This window comes from Ovis canadensis, chromosome 1, assembly GCF_042477335.2.
Source record: "Ovis canadensis isolate MfBH-ARS-UI-01 breed Bighorn chromosome 1, ARS-UI_OviCan_v2, whole genome shotgun sequence".
Lineage (NCBI taxonomy): Eukaryota > Metazoa > Chordata > Mammalia > Artiodactyla > Bovidae > Ovis > Ovis canadensis.
The window spans coordinates 110,200,671-110,207,395 of NC_091245.1; the positions used below are offsets into that span (position 1 = coordinate 110,200,671).

At 35.0% G+C, this 6,725-nt stretch overlaps 1 pseudogene; it reads right to left on the minus strand.

Annotated features, from left to right (window-relative positions):
• Window positions 1–5,290: 5,290 nt before the first annotated feature.
• On the minus strand, window positions 5,291–6,485 carry LOC138437534 (olfactory receptor 10X1-like; annotated as a pseudogene).
• Between the last annotated feature and the right edge of the window lie 240 nt (window positions 6,486–6,725).

The window sequence follows — 6,725 nt, forward strand, 5'->3', positions numbered from 1 at the left end:
TATACATATATATATTTACTTATAGGTTTTTAATGATCATCTTTTCATACTTCTGTGCAGTAAAAATGTTCATAGGTTTATTTTTAAAGTGTTTTAAATATATTTTTTATAAAGAAGAAATTTGATTAAATGTAAAAATTAAAATTTGGATATAAAATTATTCCTAGATAAAACTGATGCTTAAAAATCTTACCTAATATGTCCATTAATAATATTTCTTTTTGCTAAAACAGCATTGATCAGGATTATTTTTATTCCAATTTTTAAAAATAAATGTTGATCAAGTTTATGAATTTCTTCTGTTATATAGTTTTAATAGTCTAATGGTCTTACTGAGTTATTTTTAATAATTTATGGGAGAACAATCTTATTACTTCCTTTTTCTGTTTTCAAAAGAAATGATGTGAAATCTACTGAACATGTAAAAAAAGAATCTTTGCCTATCATTAACTTTTGACTTTCCAGATTGTGAAAAATTTATCACAGTAGAATTTTCCAGTTATTATCAAATGATTGCCAATTATAATTATTTACCTATTGCTTATAAATCCTTTGACTAATTTTCCATATTAAGAAATTTAGAAAAAATAAAAATATTATTTATTTCAATCACCTTGTTCAGATTTTTTAAATTAAAATTCTATTAGCCTATAACACATTTCAGCTATGTATCTATCCTATTTACCTGACTTTGAAAAGATATAAAGGTTACGGATTTCACTCATTCTATTTAGGAAACTCTCTCTGTGATAAAATTTATTTGAGAAAAATAGGACCTATGCTGCCAGAGGATGAATTAAAAGTACTTTCCCCACATTTCTCCCACTTATTACAACTAAAAGGTGGTCATTATGCACAAAACTTATTGAAGAGGTCTCTCATAGATTCTCTTGCAAAAAAAAGAAAAAGAAATCAACAAAAACCCTGCTTTCTCTATTCAAAGCACAAAAAAAGAGGCAGCCTATCAAAAATGAAGAAAACTTCTAGAAAATAGTTTTTAGTAAGTCTAAACACCACAGAAAATACTCTGACCCCACCTGCACCCTTGTCAAGAAAGACCAAGTGGGACACTTGAACTTTCATCCTTTTGATAAGATGTCCTAATGTCTTCTCTGGGATGATGTCTGGAAAAGGTAAGTAGGAGTCAGGATTCCTGAAGCCTGGTAGAGAGTTTCTCTCTTTGCTAAGTGAACAACAAACAGAAAAACCCAAAGAAATACACACAAAATATAAATAGTCAAACTTCTGAAGACTAAAAACAGAGGAAAAATCTTGAAATTAGTAAGGAAAAACAAATGACATTTTATCTATGGGGGAAAAGCAATGTGAAGAGCAACAGATTTTTTTCATCAAAAACAGAAGGAAGTGTGTAGTGTAGAAAAATGAACATCTTTGCCAGTTGATGGGTGGCAAACCTGAACACTTAACAGAAACACCTAAATTTCCAGAGTAAATATCTTCTGCTTAACATCATTTAATTGCACAAAAAGCAAATGCAAATGGTGTAACACTAATAATCACCTTATTTCAAGGTTTTATTCTGAATTTTTTCAACTTACTTTTTATTGAGATAATGAAGAAACTTGGGTTTATAATCTATAATAAGTTCATGTGCATAACATTGTCTGTCTAATTTTGTATATAGCACAGTGTGCTAATTACCAAAAGTTTAGTTTCCATCTGTCACCATGTAACTGATCCTCTTCATCCATTTTGCCTTCCGTCCCAAGTGCTTCTCCCCTGGTAACTACTAGTCTGTTTTAGGTATCTACATGTTTGGATTTGCTTGAATTTGTTTGTTCAGTTATTTTATTTGCTTAAGTTTTTCTTTTTGTAATCCACGTTATCAGCTTTTGGATTTTTATTTTATTTATTTATTTATTTGCTGGGTTTGGATTGCTGTGTGGGCTTTTCTCTGGTTGTGGTGAACAGGGGCTACTCTCTAGGGGTGGTGCACGGGCTTGTCACTGAAGTGGCTTCTCTTGTCACAGAGTATAGGCTCTAGGGCTCGCAGGCTTCAGTAGTGATAGCATGTAGGCTTGTAGTTGCCTTGCCCAGGCTCTAGAGTATAGACTCAGTAGTTGTGGTGCAACAGCTTAGAGGCTCTGCAGCATGTGGGATCCTCCTGGAGCAGGGATGGAATTTGTATCTCCTGCACTGGTAGGCAGACTCAACCACTGAGCCACCAGGGAAGTCCCCACATTACAAGCTTTTAAAATGAGAAATACCAGCTCATAGATAAAAATACAGTTGAGAATACAATGGCATTGTCTCAAATCCCAGAAGTCATATTTTAGAAACTGTAACATCTAATTTTTATTTAATTTAGCATATATTTACCATAAAGTGGAAATAAGCATTAATAGTATAGTCATAAAAAGAGATAACTCTGTCTCAAAAAACATTGAACATATTTCATTTTAAAAAGCACTGTAAACCAATGCAATTTTATGACATATATTTTCTCAAAACACCAAATATTTTAAATTCTTTTTTTCCAATGTAAAGCCATTATCCAAGAAGACTTGCCAAGATTTACTATCCTCAATGTTTTGCTTTTTCCTTTATTGAAATAAGGTTGATGTACAGTATTATATAAGTTGGTATACAATATAGTGATTCACAATTTTTAAAGATTATGTTCTATTCATAGATATTATAAAATATTGTCTGTATCCCCTATGTTATATAGAAACTCCTTGTTTATTTTATACATAATAGTTTGTAAGTCTTAATTACCTAGAGTTAAACTGCCTCCTCCCTCTTCTTCTTCCTACTGGTAACCACTAATTTGTTTTCTACAGTTGTGAATTTATTTTGTTCATAATATTAAATAGTGTGTTTTATTAATTAGATTACACATTACAGCAGTGTTTCTATTTCTCAAACTTATTTTACTTGGCAATCATAACATCCTGCAAGTTCATCCATGATTTTGCAAATTGCAGAATTTTGTTCTTTTTTATGGCTGAGTAGTATTCCATTGTATATTTATATACCACATCTTCTTTATCCCTACATCAGTTGATGGCTACTTTGGTTGCTTCCATATCTTGACAAATGTAAATAATTCTGGAGTGCATGTATCTTTTTAAATTAGTGTTTCTTTTTTACAGATGTATACCCAGGGATGGAATTGCTGGGTTATGTGACAGCTTTATTTTAATATTTTGAGAAATTTCCATACTGTTTTCCACACTGCCTTAACTAATTTACATCCCCATCAACAGTGTACAAGGGTTCCCATTTCTTCATATCCTTGCCAACATTTGTTATTTTTGTTCTTTTTGAGGATAGCCATTCAAACAGGTGTGTAGTGATGTCTCTTTGTGGTTTTGATTTACATTTCCCTGATGATTAAGGATACTGAGCATCTTATCATGTGCCTGTGGACTATTGGCATGTCCTTTTTTGAGAACTGATTATCTACAGGTAAAAGAATGAAAATAGAATACTAGTAAGACCTAAATTTTTATACAAAAATAAACAAGATTAAAGACCTAAATGTAAGACTAGAAGAATGTAGGACTAGAAGCCAAAAAAAAAAAAAACTCCAAGAAGAAAACAAAGAACACTCTTTGACATAAACCATAGCAAAATATTTTGTTTTGGATTTGTCTCCTGAAGCAAGAGATAAATTTTAAAATAAGAAAATGAGAACTAATTAAACTTAAAGGTCTTTGCATATGAAAGGAAATCATTGAAAAAAGGAGAAAACAGCCTACTGAATGGAAGAAAATATTTGCAAATGCTAAGAATGTTAAGGGGTTAATATCCAAATAAGTAAAGAGCCCATAAAACTCAACATCAAGAAAGCAAACAACCTGATTTAAAAATAAGCAGAAGATGTTTAATACATTTTATTTATATATACCAACCCATAATATACCACTTATGTCCTTCCTGAGAGAGTATAGTAGCAACAGAACTGAGAAAAAGCTTCAGAAACGTCTCTAGGTTTTATGCTGGAATTTTCAGTAAGATTAGTTGCTACTTATCTGTGATACATAAACTTTGTAGAATTTCTTATTTTCTTAGGGTAATATTGACCTTCCCTGTAGCTCAGATGGTAAAGAGTCTGCCTGCAATTCAGGAGACCCAGGTTTGATCCCTGGGTCAGAAAGATTCTCTGGAGAATGGGATGGCAACCCACTCCAGTATTCTTGCCTGGAGAATCCCATAAATAAGGAGCCTGGTGGGCCACAGTTCATGGAATCGCAGAGTCAGACATGCCTGAGCAACTAACACTACTTTAGGGGAGTCTAGGGCAATATATAGAGACTTCCCTGGTGGCTCAGATGGTATTGACCCAATGTTATATTTCCTTCATTACTCATTGTATGTCTGCTAAAATTATTGCAGAACACCTTTTATTGTCAAAGCACTCAATACTATAAAATTTTATTTAAACATTAGCTCTTATTGCTTTCACATTAAAGAAAATGGGGGTTACTTATAGCCCTCACCCAAGGATTTCCTAAGCCACAGAACACATAGGCAGTACTGTCCTGTTTACTTCTTTGAATCAGTGTTCCAAAATATTCCATAAAATCAGAAGCTAGCATCTAGCAGTCATTGGAAGGACACGATCATGTGCAGTATTATTAAAAAAATTTAATAGTATGGCATTACACTCAACTATATATCTATCTATATCAATCTGTTTGTCTGTCTATATCTAGAAATATATTGAAACATACTAGACTGCCAGTGATTTCTATACAGTGTATATCTTATAAGAAATAAGTATCTCCCCTCAGCAGCACAACACAGTCCCTCACAATATTACCTCTAAAAAAAAAAAATCAACCTTTACATCACTAGGAATTTAAAATCATCTTTAATATAGTAAAGAAAGTCTTCCCTGGGCTTCCCTGGTGGCTCAGATGGTAAAGCATCTGTCTGCAATGTAGGAGACCTGGGTTCAACTGCTGGGTTGGGAAGAACCCCTGGAGAAGGAAAAATGGCAACCCACTCCGGGATCCTTGCAGGGAAAAGTCCATGGACTAAGGAGCCTGGTAGGCTATAGTCCATGGGTCGCAAAGAGTTGGACATGACTGAGCGATTTCACTTTCTTTCTTTCTTTGATATAATAGTCATAAGTTTGGTGTTTCTTCTCCCATCATGCTTTTTGCACTTCAGCAAAGGTACAAAACACCTAGTGGATGATTGGCAGTAGCATAGAATATGCAGAAACAAATAGCAGAAGTAGTTGGAAAACTTTCTTAACACACTAACTATATACCTGTCATGGCTCAGGTCCAAGCCTCAGACACTTGATCCCTTTATGTCAACCTCTGTGAAAAAGCTTCTCCAGATATTTCAGGGAAAATGCTTCACTGACATCTGTGAACACTCGGTTATGCAGTGATAATACGAGTATTCAAGAAATATCTTTCCAAGTACCTTTCTGAAAGCATTCTTCATGTCCTTATTCCTGAGGCTGAAAATGAGAGGGCTGAGGAAAGGAGTGACGACAGTGTAGGGAACTGCGATCACTGTGATCACTGTGTCATCTCCCCCCGATGCTTCTGGCTTTAGATAAATAATAGATGCAAAACCAAAGTGGATGATGACCACTGTGAGGTGGGACGCACAGGTAGAAAAGGCCTTCTGCTTGCCCTCACCTGAAGGGATTTTGAGGACAGTGGAAAGAATGAACACATAAGTGAGGATGATGACCAGGAAGGTGCCCATCAAACCTGACACTGACATCACTGTTACAATGAATTCTGTGAGGTCACTGTCTAAACAGGACAGCCTCACAACAGCTCGCATATAACAGAAGTGTTTCACAAGGTTGGGGTTGCAGAAAGAGCCCCTGAATATCAATGCAGTCTCTATCACAGAGACAAAGAAGCCTGCAACCCAAACAGAGGCCACAAGTTTTCCACACACCATGTTGGTCATAAGCAAAAGATATCTGAGAGGGCTGCAGATGGCCAAGAAGCAATCATGTCCCATCAAAGTAAGAATCATACGATTAGTGCCACCAAGTCCCAAGAAGAAACATATTTGCAAGCCACAACCTATAACTGAAATATTTCTATTCTTGGCCAAGCGATTTACCAGCGTCTTGGGGATACCCACTGGAGAAGGCAATGGCACCCCACTCCAATACTCTTGCCTGGAAAATCCCATAGATGGAGGAGCCTGGTAGGCTGCAGTCCGTGGGGTCGCTAAGAGTCGGACACAACTGTGAGACTTCACTTCACTTCACTTGGGGATAATGGTTATTGTGTAGCAGGTCTCAGAAAAGGAGAGTGCACTAATGAAGAGATACATGGGTGTGTGGAGACGTCTGTCCACCCAGGTAAGACCCAGGATGGCCAAGTTACCTGAGAGGGTGAGAAGGTAGGTGCAAAAGAAAATCACAAAAAGGATGTCTGTACATGAGGGTAAACTGAAAACCCAACAAAAATGAACTCCTTCAGGACTGTCTGATTGCTCTTCATTTTTTGAACATCTGAAAATCAAAAGAAACAGTAAATAAGTATATAGTTTTCCATTATTCTTTTGAAATTTTTGAACTTTTTCTTGTGTTTAAAACTTAAAGGTCAAAATTACACTTACAACTTCATTTTAAGTTTAGGAAAACACAATACATATGAAGATGATTTGTTTCCCAATTTTCTTTCATTTGAATTTCTTTATTGTGCTAGCAATACTGATTACCTTTGATTTTTTATGGCCTATTTTTAAAATGATTTTTTTGGCTGATAACT